Genomic DNA, 14999 nt, shown 5'->3' on the forward strand with positions numbered 1-14999 from the left:
CATCTAGTGGGTGGCTGGACATTTTCTTTATCCCTATAAATTACTGGGTTATCCTTCGGGAGAAGCCACAGAAATATTTTGCACATGTGCCATACTTAAATGTACTTGTCAAAAATAGCTTCACTGCTATCTGGTTCAATAATGTATATTATCTGCTACATGTTTTCATCATAAGTATACTGCTAAAGTCAAATATGACAAGTCTTTGCTCTGTATTTAGCTTATCAAAGCTGTCTTTGAAAACCTCAGCCCACTGAAAGCCCATAGGAATGTATGCATTGTTTCTGGATGGCAAGGGCTTGCCTCAACTTTGCCTTTTAATTTTATAACAAAACATATTGCATAGGGACCAAACATATGTATATGCATATACAAAGAGGAACCAAGTCATAATGCCTTATTCAAATCTACTTCTGACCTCAGTCAGCCAAAACTATTCTCTGGCTTTTCATACAAACTTTTGTGCCCAAGTTCCCCTACAGCCCTTCTGGACTTCTACTAAACCAAAAGCTTAACAAGACAGAAGAAAAAATGGATGCAGTCTTAAGAATACACTTACTGTGCAAATAAGTGTTTTGCTCTGCTGTCCAGCCACAATCCTGTTCTCCTGTTACACCAACAAGCACTATCCCTATGGCAGAAGATCATCAGCTGGGTCTAGCAATACAAATTCAATCCTCCGAAATCACAGTCAGTTGTGTAATAGACCTTGAGTTCTGAGATCCACAAAACTTGCACTCTCTCACAATGAAGAAACTGAAAATCTCGAATGTAAAAATGCCAAAGTCACAAAAACTGCAGTGTACTATATGAATACAACAGAAAAGGATAGCAGTATGGCCAATGCTCAAAAATAACAATAAAGTTTTCAGGAGATGGTTAAAAAGCTGCTCTTATTCCACTCCAAGGTGAGTTCCAGAGAAGATGTTTTGCGCAGTCATTACAGTCACTCACTCCTATATATGTAAATATAAAAATGTATATACATATATATGTGTGTGCATGTCTGTGTATAAATACGTCTACACACATACGTACATTTACATACACTTCATCTGCTACCCCTTACTTTACTTATTTGGTACCTTATTCTGCTGTAAATTACACACCTGAAGTACTGACCCCCTCTGATAAGCTATGCTTTCTCCCCTTCTCGGCTTTGTGCAAGCGGTATAGGTAGGGATTACTCTGTTCATGCCATACTTTAATATAGCTCTATACCAATTAAAAAAATGATTATTTTTTCAGCCTTATTTTTATGTATATAATTTTTGCTGATTTGGGATTTTGCTTGACTAGCACGGGGCTGAACTCAGAACAATAAACCCAATGCAGAAAATAGCAAGCTGAATTCAGAATCAGGAATATTGTTTTCATGATCAGTTGTTTTTTCTTTCCTGTAGTTCTGAAAAATAAAATCCAAGAGATGCTTTCATAGAACCCTTCCAGCAGTGAGCTTATGGGGAAAAAAAAGGTAATTGTCACCCTGCTGTATGGCATACTTAAGCCAGAGAGGTAATTAACTTTTGGGGATGCAAGAATAATGGTAAATATGCATTTAAATGGTACTTTAAAATACTACTTAAATCTCCCAAATTTGAGCATGGATTCCTTATTCATCCTTATTCATACTGATAAGGATTTCCTCAAGTATTCCAATTGACCTTGATAGTCTTTCTCCAGTGAGTACACACCATCACCAGCTTAAGTGGCCCTTGGGGACCTCCTATGAGAACCCTTTTCTTGCTAAGATATGACTTAATTATTACTAGTAACACGCACTGTCAAACAATGCTGAATGAATTCACAGTGATTAGGCTTTTGCATGCTTAAAAAATGGTAATATATAATTCACTACAGTTTTTAGCAGGCAAAACAAGGTCTCCTACTTCCAAAACACGAGAATCTTCAACAACGAAGATGAAGCTGGTGTGCACAACCAAAGCAGGCAATTTTGACGCTCTAGATCTCCCTTGAACCAACATTTGTGTGAAGTGACAGCGACGCACCCTTGGGAAGAGCCCGGAACATCTAAATGGAACATACATCTGCCTATAAAATCTAGATTTACCTGCAGAGCTAGCTGGTTTTGTAACAAACTGTTACTGTTGCTTCTGTGTTTAAAGACTTAGAAAATAACTGGTAAAAATTATATTCATATGTCTTTAACTGTTTTCTTTGCTGCTTGTAAGAGAAACAGGTATAACAACTATTCAAGTACACTTTATATGGTAGTTTGTTTATTTATGTAATTACATTATCTAAGCCAAAGGTTAAAAAATTTTAGTTTCAGGGAAGAAGACAACAATCGGCTCTTGATAATTCCAACAATTCTATAAATACAAATATTTTTGCATAAATAGAACAACCACCAAATGGTTTGTACACTGAACTTACTCCAGGTTGGCCTGTCTTCACTGAAATTTTAGCATGAAAATTAGAGACGGGCTGGTGGAAGCATTAAACTTTGCCAAATGAAACATGTCCACCCAATCTCTTAGTCCTGGTTTTCTATCAGGTTGAAGGTGAGAGCTGGCTCTTTCAAGAAATGGGTGCACAGAGAGCAACTTATCTAGCATCAGCGTGTTTTGGCTGAGGGCTACTACCTTGTTCCAAAATAAGCCATCCCACAATTTCAATATAGTAAGGAAACAAGGAAAAGAAGGAGTGCTATTATTACTACCAATGATACAATGCCACAGAGGTGACAACGTGCAGAAAAGATCCCTTCTGTGAGAAACATACCTTTTGAATGAGATAGATGTCTTAATGTGAGATCTCAGTGTACCTTCAAGAGCAAAACAAACCCAAACAAAGGTGATAATAAAAGTGGATGGCCTAGAGGTGTGTTATTTGCATGGGATTCAGAAAATAGTTTTGATTTTGTGGTGGGAATTCACAGTAGCCTAATCAGGTTAGTCTCATTAGTCTCTACTTGTAGCCAGTGGAGCCACACAGGGGGATTTAGAGTGAGGGGAAGGTTAGCCATTGGGAAAACCTCCTCCCTTCCCCACATGTTCCTTTTCCTTTCCTCATTAGACAATCAAGACCATAAGCAGGAAGGGGTGATGCTCCACTGATAAAAATCAAGCTGAAACTAGGGAATTTATTGCTCAACTCTCAGCTTTAAGATGGATGCAATGATGTGTGAAGGTAGGGCACATGAATGGTGCCAGCAGCTCAAGAAGCTGAAATCCCCTTCCAAAACTACTGAGTGTACAACAGCATGGGAAGCCACTGGTATAACTATATCAATATGTTTTGACCCTAAACAATCTTAACAAATCCTTTTCTATCTACCGTTCAGAAGAAGCCTGCAGCCTTTTAAAAATGATTTTAGAAATTCTTTCTCAAAGTTGTTGAGTTTTTTTATTTCCAAGATGGATAAATACTTAGAATAAATCTTATCATGTATGAATCAGCTTTACCTTACTACTTAAAGGATTTGATATAGATTATGATGCACCATTCCAGAACAAGACTGGGTGAACCTAAACATAAAATAATGGTTCCTGAAGGAATTATAAAATCAATGGCATGAGCACAAGTGAGTTGCACGAAAAAATTTTGTTATTATTGCAGTCAACAGCTATTAATCTTTTGCCACGTATTTAGGGGACCACAACTGCATGAAAGCAAATGTTTAAAAATTCATGTTATAGAATTTTCTGGAACAATATAATTGGAATTATTGCCTACTATAATTATTGCCTTGGGTCTTAATTATTTTCTCCTTATCTTCTGCTTTTCCCCTTCTCTCCCATTCTGCTAAACAGAAGAGATATAACTCTTATTCATGTTTCAGTATACCATTTGTTGACTACTACCCAGTATTTCAGTCAACATGATATCCTAATAAAACACACAAAGATAGTAATATACTTTAAAATACATTTTCAGACGATAAAGTTCCAGTATCAGTTCTCATGAAATCCGGAATTTAAGAGTAGTAATACAGATAAACCCCTGTCTTACCTTTTTGCATCGAATGGGTTTAGCAGTCTTCTATTAGGCTATTTGTCTGCATTTATTTCTGTTGTTAGTGAGCACCATGATAGTCTTGTAGGAATAGAAAACTTCTCTTTTTGGATTAATTCGCTTCTTCAGAAATGTTCATTCATTAAAGCTACACAAGCATATTTTCTGACAACTCTCTCTGGTGTTGTACCAAGAGAGAATTTAGCCAATTGAGTATAGGACTGCATCCTTGTAACACACCAGACTGTTAGCATTTGAGATCAGGGACGTGGCATTACCAAGGCTTGATCCTGTGAAACGCAGCAAACTTGCTCAGAGACAGCTGATATCTTGCAAAATGGTTTCCAAACTAATTGCATTTGGAAAAGGAAGCTTTAGAAGATAATGTGAATGTCTGTAGATACTAGCTAGGGCTACAGTTCTGCCTGGTTCCGACCTTCCTCACCAAAATGTTGATCCGCTTTTATACAACTACTGCCACTGGAGTCAGCACACAGAACAGCACTTGGCACTTTTCAGAACTGGCTCCCCAAGCGGATACTGAAAAAACATATAAATGCTCCAAATGCATGTGGGTTGTCAAGGATTCTTTAAAGCCAGATATCGTTATTAAAAATAACCAAGGGCTGGACTATTTTATTTTAGATCATTTCCTAGCATGCAGGCCACTGCATCTGTGGAAGAATTTCTTGAAGTTGCTGACTCGCTTGGAAGGGAATAACAACAAAAGTAAGAAACAAGAATGGAAACGTCCTTCCACCAAGATGCAGTCAAGAAATCTCTTATGTCTTTGGATTCTGCCTGAAGGTTTCTACAGAAAGTTCAAAGAGACAAACTTGCTGAAAGCTCTCCATGTATTTGCCTCAGGGAGTGGGACTGGAGTGCATTGTTAATATTTTTACTCCCAGAAGACTGGAGCCATTTCTTCTTTTTGTCTTTTTTTTGGCATTAATTAACCTTTTTGGGGGGTTTTTTTGGATGTGTTAAAAAAAACAAGTGAGGAAAAAAGGTAGTAGGATTTTTCTTTCTTTTTCTTTCTCAGTAAATCAAACTAAATAATTGCAAGAGATGCTTATTATTAGGCAGGCCTTGATTTGTGACGCACTGAGCCATCAATCTTTTGCTGTGGTTACAAGAGCAACCTGCTACAGGTAAGCCAACATATGATCCTGCGGGGCATCAACTCTTTTGCAGTCACTGCCTGCACACACATTCCTGCTCTGACATACCCTGGGGTAGATGCAAGCAAGTTTACCCTTCAGTGAAGTTATTTTTCCTTTATTATCCTGTTGCAGAATCTATCACAGCCCAACAATTCCACAATTGATTTGCTGGCAGCTGAGCCCTGGGGCTTGGAATGTAAATAAGACTTGGAATGAAAGTGATGTGCACTGCAGCAGTAGACGCTGAGTGCAGGTACTTCATCAATTGACCTGATTTCTGGAAAATCCGCTTGCAACCTTGAAACTTACTTGCAATTACAATCTTTGCAATAAAATATTAGTCTCCATGGTAATGAGAAGTGCTTTCCTAACTTATTTAGAAAAAAAAATATGTGAGGAGATGACAATATCTCTGAGAAAATGAAATTTTCAGTATCATTTCACAGTTGGACAGCTTCCTGCAGACTTGTCAACAGATTAGTAGCATTCTGCCCATTTTGTACATGGAAAAACTGAGTAATTAATAGCCCTCAGGCCTTCCTTGCAAAAAGGAGATTTAATGAGCTCTGTAGCAGTATCAGAACAGAAGAGCACATAAATAGCTTGCCTGTGTCCATGCAAAAGAACACCACCAATGGAAGGACGGCCCTGCTTTACTCCTTACACGATCTACTAAATGCTATTAAACAAATGCTGCTCCACCCACTTAAATGTTGCAAAATTGTGGGGCACAAATGATGGCTTTGGGGCAGGAATTCTGTCTTTCCTATGTTTTTGTATAGTATCTGTCACAATGCAAGAGTGACCTATAGGCCCTAGCTTGCCGGAAAAAAAAAAAAAAAAAGAATTAGGGCCTAGTAGGCAACAGAAGAATAAGAAAAATGTAACAGACTCCGTACAAAGCCAGGTGTTAAAACAGACAAAATATTACTCAGATCAACTTAGGAATAAGGGGCTGTTTTAGGAGCCACATAAGTAGGGTTCTAAAGCTGGTTGTGAAATCTTTCTGAATAATTTCCTCATACAAAATGGTCACAATAATGGACAAAAATCTGCAAGGCTGGGAACCACAGAACTGAAGTCAGAGTGGAGAGAGAGAAAAGAACCGTCTATTTTCTCCCTAGTTAGAGAGCTAGAGAGAGCCACAGAATTCAGACTATGGCAGGCTGCCATGGGGTCAACTCTGCTTTCCAGGGGACAAAAAGACTTCCAGAAGATAAATGGTTAGCTGAAAAACTCAGTCTTGTTTCTCCTGAGATGGAGCTCTCTTGGATGGGCAGAAGAAGGAGAGGGCAGTTTGTGTCCTATGAAAATGTTGGGGGTTTACCTTTCTTCTCTCAGCTCAGCAAAAGTTTTTCCAAAACCCCAGAATTCCTCACAGGAAGGAAAACGCCACGTTATACCCAGCTCTGTTGGCTTCTGTTTCTTGTTCTTGCCACCAAACTGCTGTGCAATCATGGATAACTGACTTTATCCCACTATTGCTCAGGTTTTCCACCTCTAAAGTGAGATGCTTTCCTTTGACAAGCACTCTAGATGAAAAAAAGATAAACTATTCCTTCTTAAATTTCTTACACAGCCATAATTACCCCTGAGCAAGAAGGGAGAGAAAAATGTTATTTACAAATCACAGCTGGAAATTATCTAAAAGCAGCCACTGTAACTACACTCCCCGGTAACTCATATGTCTTAAATTTCTCAGTGCTTTCTTGGGTAGACACTAAAATGCAAGCATCACTGTATGATCTCATGCTTACAGCCACACCTGTCTACAAAACAAAATTATTTTAGTAAGAATAACAATTTCATTGTCATAAATACCAGTAACAAGAAAAGTTTAAAATAATCTCTGCATTTTATAGCAGGGTTACTGTCTGATGGCCTGGTCTGCAGTCTGATGTTGTCTAATGGTTGCCTGTCGGATCATGCTGCTCACCAGCTTGGCTTCAAACACTGATGCAGTTTTAAGATTTTTCAATATAGATTTTGATTTATGAGTTATAAACTGGGTTCATATGAATCATGCACTATTAGCTTCTCTCTTTTTGTCATTATATTATAGAGTGTTTCATTGTATGTAGTCCCCCAGAGTTCTCTTATCACTTTTAGGGTTAACTTCAAAGATCCTATTTTCCCTCCTACTTTCTAAATATATGTCTTGGTCATGGAGCTCTTTACATGTGGATGAACTTTCAGGATTTCATGGAACCCATTGTTAGGTAAGTAGGTCTGTGAAAATGGAATAAAAGACAAGGTTAGACACGCAGTGGAAGAGCTAAAAATAGCTGGAGAGGGAACCTTCATACGGAAAAAGGTACAGGTCCCAATTCATTGTTTCTTGTACCTCACATCATCATTTTATATTACTCAGTACAAAATTACATCATCTGACTTACCACATTCAGCACTTATATTTCATTTAGGCAAATGACTATGTGAGTGCAAAACGAAGGTCCAATTTGCTAACATTATGTAATACAAGGAAAGGCAAATAATTTTCCTGGTTCTCTGACCACGGTTGCAAATGCTTTTCCAGAGAAGCTACTTTAGATGCTGTTGGGTTTTCCAGTAGATTATAATTTCCCTAATCTTCTAATGCATTGCCCAATACAATTTTATATAGTGTGCAATAAAGTTCCAATCAATTTAACCCTAAGACAGATACAACAGTCTTTAAAAGTGCCTACTTATATTTGTGTGTGTGTGTGTGTAGATAAAAGACTATTAAACTGGAGGACAGAAGTAATGAATGACAAATTGATTCTGACAGCACAGATGCTTGTACAGCCCTTTGATTAGGACAATAGAATTTTTAAATGTAAAACTTGGAAATATTCTTAAATCATATACTGTTAGCACATGCAATCATTCAGACTATGTCTCCAATCTTTTACTCATACAGCTTGAAATAATTTTAGGAAGGAAATTTGAGTACCTTTGAAAATGATTTAAGAGTTCCACTTTCAATTCAAATTTTCTTTTTTATCTTCTGCTTCTTTGTGTCAAGCACAGATAGTTATTTTCATCTCAATGTCTGGCAAAGAGAAGGTGGACAGAAAAAACTTACCACAGTTAAGTGAAAACTTTGTATTTCCTCTAACATAACAAAAGCTAGGCAGATGCACAGAGTGAAGTAGTTCAGGCTTAATGCTGAACTTTTAATGAGTTAGCATAACTACATTCGTACTTCCCCTGCAAGTTGCTTATTGATAGATGGTTCCTTATTTTTCCTATAAAAGCTAAAGTATATCTTGTACTATGTCTAAAGAACTGTAGTGAAGAGTAGTGATGAGGATTCTTATGGTTCAGAGAACAACACAACAGCAGAATCTTTGTTATTCACAAGTGTTTGACCTGCTACAACCTTTTTATTTTATATTGACAAGAACACATTTCACAACCACCCATATAGCAGAGCATAATTCTCACTTTCAGAATTAATTACTATTTTTAAAAGATATTTCTTAGCTACCTATTTGGGGGAAGGAGAGTGTGGGATTAAATATATACTTTAACACAATTCAAGACTGTGAGCCATAATCCTTCAAATCTACCCTAAACGTTATACAGAGTAGCAACAAGTCTTCAATGAACCCGCTAATTCTCAATCAGTGAGCAAGGATATGTCTACAGTAGCAGGGCTGAAGGGTCCAATGCTTAACTGGAAACCTCGATTCTAAAGAAAATTAAAGTTGTGGTGTCTGTCTGTCAATCCTCTTCCAATAACTTTTACCCCACTTAATCCAGAGTTATCAAAGTACAGGGGCTTCAAGCATCTTCAGTTCCTACATGTTTCATAAAAATCATAATGGCTGTGTAAATCACAGCAACCCTACAGACACTTTCACAGAGACATGCAGCTGGCTAGCCAAGAAGTGTGGGCACTCATAGCTCTGGTCAGTCATAGACTAAAGTGAATCTGGAACAAGTGGCAAACCAAAAAGCACAGTGAGGAATATAAAGGGATCTGAATGAAGGTGACTTATATGGGTCATGAGAGGAACTGCAGTTACTAAAGCAAAGAGGTTTAGGAATATGAGACACAGAAAAAAACGAAAACAAGGCTCCATTCATTCCACTCCTCTTGCAACAATCTTGTTTAACTTCTGTTCCATTTGTATTTTGTTTTTATGAATTATGGTTGATCAAGACTGCGACAGGCGTATGAGTTTGCCTGTGTCTACATACATATTTGTGTACATACACACATACATGCGCATACAAAATATGATGTACAAAACAAACTACCTAAGACCTTCTGCTACTTAAAATGCCTTGTAGCAGAATAAATACTTGGGACACAAGTTGCCTAGAGAAAGAGACCATTGAAGTACTATTAACAATAATAGTGCAAGTACACATATAATATATGCAAATATTTGCATATATAATGCTTGTGCATGCCCCAACCATGCAACAGGTAGTGACCAGCTGATTACCTACAGTTATGAGCAGTTGTGCTCAATGGCCAGACCCGCATTTATGACGGCAGAATCCAGGCCATGGAGAAGATGCAGCTGTTTCAAAAACAACTACGGTAAAGACTGACAGTCTTTTTCGGCTTCTGAAATGCTTTGGTTGAATCCCTCATTACCGTAGTCCCTGACATTTTATTCTTTTGTCTGCAAAGTCACCACAATACTCGCAAATGCTGATCCCTTGAAAATGCTGAGCGTCTTTTGCACGCTCCTTTCTTACAGAAGAAAGATTGGCCTTTGTGCAGATCTGCAATGGCAGGCTGCTAAAAATAAGGATGCGATAGCCACTTAGGTAGATCAATTTAGCATGCTGAGAAAACTAGAGAGCAAGGAGATACTCACTTCATACATACACCCTCCCAGAAATTGCAGATTAAAAAAAAAAATAAAGTGTTGTATTTAGGAACTGTTTTAAATTGAAGTGCTATAATAACCCTCCGAAGAAGCAGACTGGAGATAAATTATGCAACTGTAGCTGATTGAATCAGATTTTGAGGGAACTAGGGAACTCTCCAGAACAGGTATTTGCTCTGCAGTTCTTCACATTAATTAGAACAGAAAGCCATTGTAAAGGCTGCTATATTACAAAAAGCAAAATAATAAAACCCTAAGAAATAGGCTTATTTCAAAATGGAAAATAATGGGAAGGAGGGACTTCTATATATGTCATTTGGTTCATAAGGAAATGTTAATCAGTATTGTTGTATTGACATAGGTGGTGACGAGGTGATTTATACCATCTGTGCATCTGGCTGTATGGATATATATAAATTTGACCAGAACTGATGATATCAGCAGACTTACACTGAACAAATGAAATTCCAGTTATAAAGCATAGATCAAGGATGTGCAGATGTGTTAAGAAATATGAGCAAAGGAGCTACTAAGACGAGTATCTGATGTGACTGGGCCATTAGTAGAAATAAATACATCAGCAAATGTGTTTAAGTCAAACCCTCTACAGAACAAAATGTAACACAGAAATGTGAAAGTGACTCAACTAGAATAAGTCTGGCAATTGTCACAGTTAGTCCAGTGAGGCAAATCTCAACCTTGATTCACAGAACCTTACATATATTTACATATGCTTAAATTAAATTCTTACATATGCACAAATTTAAGCATGAACCGAAATTTCATTTACTTCACTGGAATTTACAGCAGATAGAAGATTAAATACATGATAGACTGCCTTTCCCAATTAAGGATTTTTTTTTTTTTAAATTGAGCCCCTTCCATTAGTAAACACAAATTATTTAGTATGTCTATAAATACTGTGATCTCAGGAAGACTGTTGGATTTGGAAAGACTGGGAAGATAGTTGACAAGAATTTGACTTGATAATACTTATTTGGGGTAGTTTGGGGGATATAAGTTGAAACAGTAAGGAAATGTGACAGTCATCAACCAGTACTTCCTCAGCATGAATTAATGTGGCAAATCAGCCGTTTTTAAGAAGCGATATAAATCTCAGTGCTTTGGATTTTAGGAGTAGAAACCTAGAAAGCATGCTGTTACAGATTATCTCGCATTTTACCTCACACTTACAAGGCAAAATGACCAAAAAGTCATAAAGACGTCTTTCGCCTCTATCATTTTATGATTGTAAATTGTAAGACACAAAGTTTACTGATTATGCCCACCTATATCACTAAGTCGGGGACAAGGCCAGAATGGACAAGATCATTTTAAAGTACAAGGCACAATTTACTGTTTGCAGGTCACGGTCTCTGTGCATTTATTTTAGCTCTTGTAACAAAGGGACCAGAAGTTTGCGACCAGTGAACAGACCTTTGCATGCTTGGTGACAGCAGGTTGCCGGCTTTCCACCGCTTCCCAATCCAGAAGCACCTCAGATGCTTTGCGGTAGCTGTTAAACAAGCATAAGTTACAGACTACCATCTTAAAAGCAGGAGCGTCACATATACTTGAGTGATATACTAGCCTGGAAATTGTGCTGGTTCAGCTGCTGCCTGGCAAGCAGCTGAGCTCTCCATGTCATAGCAGCAGATGTTTCAAAGCGGGTGTCAAGTAGACAATTATGGGTGGCAACCAGTGAAGCCCTCCCGAAGCAGCATTTCCACTTGAGAGTTAAAGCCTCAAAGGAGCGATAAAATAACCTTGTTAATTTGACACTTGATAAGGCAAACATCTCAAAAATCCCACTCCAAATTACACGCCTCTGCCTGGCGCACAGCCAGGATTTCTCATCCTATTCCAGCGTATTAAGATTTTATTGTTTCTGGAGAAGCTTCTGCCGAACGTTTGGTGGTACAGTTCAGCATTTAATCACACTTTCTTACAAGAAAATCGCCAGCGATGAAACGCGCGTATAAAGTACACCTGATAAAAGCCTTTTTAACGCTTCCTTATGGCATCTGTCCAGCGGGGAGCACCCTGCCACAAACCCGGCAGGAACCAGGGCCTCAGCGAAGAAAGGCACCCACGGCTCCCGCCCAAGGAGAGAGGTGTAACGTCTTTTTTTTTTTTTTTTTTTCGGGGCGAGGGTGTGGGATTTTCGCTTCGTCTAAGCCCGCCACCTCAGGCACCTCGCCTCTGAGGGAAAACCCGGGGGGGGCGGGGAGGGGAGTCGGGGCACGGAAACATGCGCGTCCCAGGCCCGCCGGGGGCCAGGGGAGACCCTCCCCCCCCACCCGCCCCGGCTCACCCGCTGGTAACGGTCGCGCTAACGGTCGCGGCGGCGGACGCGCGAGGGCAGGGCGAGCCCGCTCGAGACGCCCTCCCGCCCCGCCCCGCCAGGTGCGCGGGACAACGACCGCCACGCCGGGGCGGGAGGGCGCGCTCCGGTGAAACGCGGGTGCAAGCGGCGGGCAGGGCCCAGGGGGAGGCGGCCCGGCTCCCGCCTTTGTGTGAGGCGGAGGGGGGGGGGGGGTGTGGAGCTCGGGGCGGGGGGGGGGAACGAACAACGACTGGCACCGGCCCCGCTGCCACCGCAAGTGATCTCCTCGCTCCGCTTCCTCGGCCCGGCCTGCCGCGCGTCACCGCCGCCGCCAATGGGCGCACGCAACCGCCCCGGTGGGGCGGGGAGAAGGAGGGGTGGGGCGGCGAGGCAGCCAATAGGCTCCGAGGATGTTTCCCGGAGGGCGAAGCCGCCGCCGCCGCCGCCCCTCCTCCTCCGCGCCGCTCCGGCTGGGGGCTCGCCGGGCGGGAGAGTTTCGGTAGCCGGGCGGGAGATGCCGCGCGGGCTCCTTCTCCTCACAGGTAACGCCGCGGGGAGGGGGGGCGGGCTGGGAGGACGGCTTGGCCTCGCCCTCGCCCCGCTTGCTGGCCAAGGAGCGCTGGCGGAACTGGCCCGCACGGCGCGGCGGTGGGGGCTGAGGGCCGGGGCGGGACGGGACGGGACTCGCCACACACACACACACACACCACCCCCCCGGCTCGGCGGGGCCGCCGCCAGGACAAAAGGGGAGCGGTGAGTGAGGCAGGGGCCACCGCGAAACTCCCGGCGGGGTTCGCCCGCCCCGCAGCCTCGCCCTTGTTTTCCCGGGCGGGTTCCTTCCCCGGTACCGGCCGGCCGGGACGCCCTCAAGTTTGCGGGGCTCCCCGTAACGACCGCTGTGACCCTTGGTGCCCGCGGCGCCGGCTCTCTCCGGTGGGACACAGGGTGCCGGAGCCGTGCCCCCCTCACACACCACCACCCCTCTCCGGGGGGGGTGTCCGCGGTGGGTCGGTACCGGGCGGTGTGTGTGGGGGGGGGCAAGTCTGTGGGCCGGTCGATAAGGGGAGAGAGAGCCCTCCGGGGGGTGGCGGTCCCTCGGGGGTGCTCAGCCCCCCTGGGCGGTTAACGAGTTGCCCGGGTCAGGCAGCCCCCCCACACCCACCCACCCCCGGACTGGCCTGCTCAGGAGATGTGCATCGGATAAGCAGAACGGGCGTAATGGGAGAAACTTTCGAGGCAAAATGAATTTTGAGTAGGTCGAACGTTTTAACTGGGTAGCGGGCATTGCTGCTGTATCGGTGCTGTTACGAGCGACGCCGTACGCTTCCTTCTGATTAACAGCCTTGCTTTTTAGTCTTTGTTTTCGTCAAACTAGGAGCGCAAGGATGAGTTACTGCGAGGAAGGGTTTTGCTCGGAAAGTGGCTGGTCTGCTTTGCTCTGCTGAGGAGCTCCATTCTCTCTCAGGTTGTGCAGCTCCGTGTTACTGACTTGATCTGAATTTGGGAGCACCGCTCTGTAGTCCCCAAAGCGAGAAGGGGCACTGGTGTGACAGGGAGTACTGCCTGTACGTGTGCATGTGTGTGTACAGGGATTGGGAATACGTGGAGACTGGAATTTAGCGTTGCAAACGGAAAGCTACAAAGCAATTGCCTTAGCAGCTCTATTGGTCAGGTCTGTTGAAGAAGCCGCATGACTGGAGCTTTTTCCTAGATTGTATGAAGACATTAAATGCGATATTTTCAGGGGTGCAGCCGTTGATTTAAGAAGCCAATAAATAAGAAGAAAGTGTGAAGCTGGGCTACTATATGTGCCTATCATTCTGGGGGCTTACAAATAAAAACTTTGTATTCTGCCCTGCTTTTACTGTAGTTTTCCATTTGTAACCTCCTTCCCCTGCCATTTATAGCAGCACTTGATAATAAGACCACTCACAATACTGTCAGAGCACCAGAGAAGCAGAGGCAGAATTGCTGTCCAGGCAGAGGGCTGGCTTTGGAGCATCAGAAGAGACCCCTCCAAGTAAAGGTGGCTCATGGGTAAACTTCTAGCCTTGGTACCTCCACACCGATGTATCACTCCGTGCTGTTGGATTGCATGGCCTTTTTCATCTACCTCAACAACCTCATAAGCCCATGAATAGAGCAGTGGAATTTAGGCTATACTGTGCTTGCAGTGTGAAGAATGACCTAGTGAACACTACTTTGGTCTTAACTGTATGCGTCTTGTTGTCTCATTGTTTGAATTGTTGAGATTTAGGGCCTAGTCCATTAACTGCTGCCTGTATATGTCTACCTGTGATGTTTGTATGAATTCCCTATGTGGGCTATATGTAAGACTAGATCCTTTAATTCGATTAACAGAAGAGAGTTCAGCTCTTTCTGCAATTGATAATGTTTGTTTTTCACACTCAGAAGGAAATTATAGTGCTTATCGTTCTCTTAATAACTTTATAAATGCTCCACAGTCCCAATGGTGCCCCTGTTTGTTACACTTGAAAAGAATAGTAGGAAACAGAAAAACAGTGATTTGCTCAAGGTTTTAGAAATTACCAGTGCCAACGCTTTAACTTAGAATCTGATAATTTCTTGGCTTTACCCTTTTGCTCCGACCACGAGAAACTGTGCCTTTCTTCCACATTTGAAGTACAAAATTATGTTTAGATATGTTCCAGTAATTATGAAATGCATGAGAGAAAAAAA

The 14999-nt window shown here is 42.0% G+C and overlaps 1 protein-coding gene across 3 annotated transcripts in view; it reads left to right on the top strand.

Moving 5' to 3' along the window:
- The first annotated feature begins 12716 nt into the window (after window positions 1-12716).
- The window catches only part of TMTC4 (transmembrane O-mannosyltransferase targeting cadherins 4), a 60689-nt gene continuing 58406 nt past the window's right edge, over window positions 12717-14999 (top strand). For all 3 annotated transcript variants that reach the window (XM_069802384.1, XM_069802385.1, XM_069802386.1), the window contains exon 1: window positions 12717-12841. The gene's annotated coding sequence lies outside the window, so the exon portion shown is untranslated. The remainder of the gene's footprint in view (window positions 12842-14999) is intronic.

The sequence above is a fragment of the Haliaeetus albicilla genome, chromosome 15 (genome assembly GCF_947461875.1).
Source record: "Haliaeetus albicilla chromosome 15, bHalAlb1.1, whole genome shotgun sequence".
NCBI lineage: Eukaryota > Metazoa > Chordata > Aves > Accipitriformes > Accipitridae > Haliaeetus > Haliaeetus albicilla.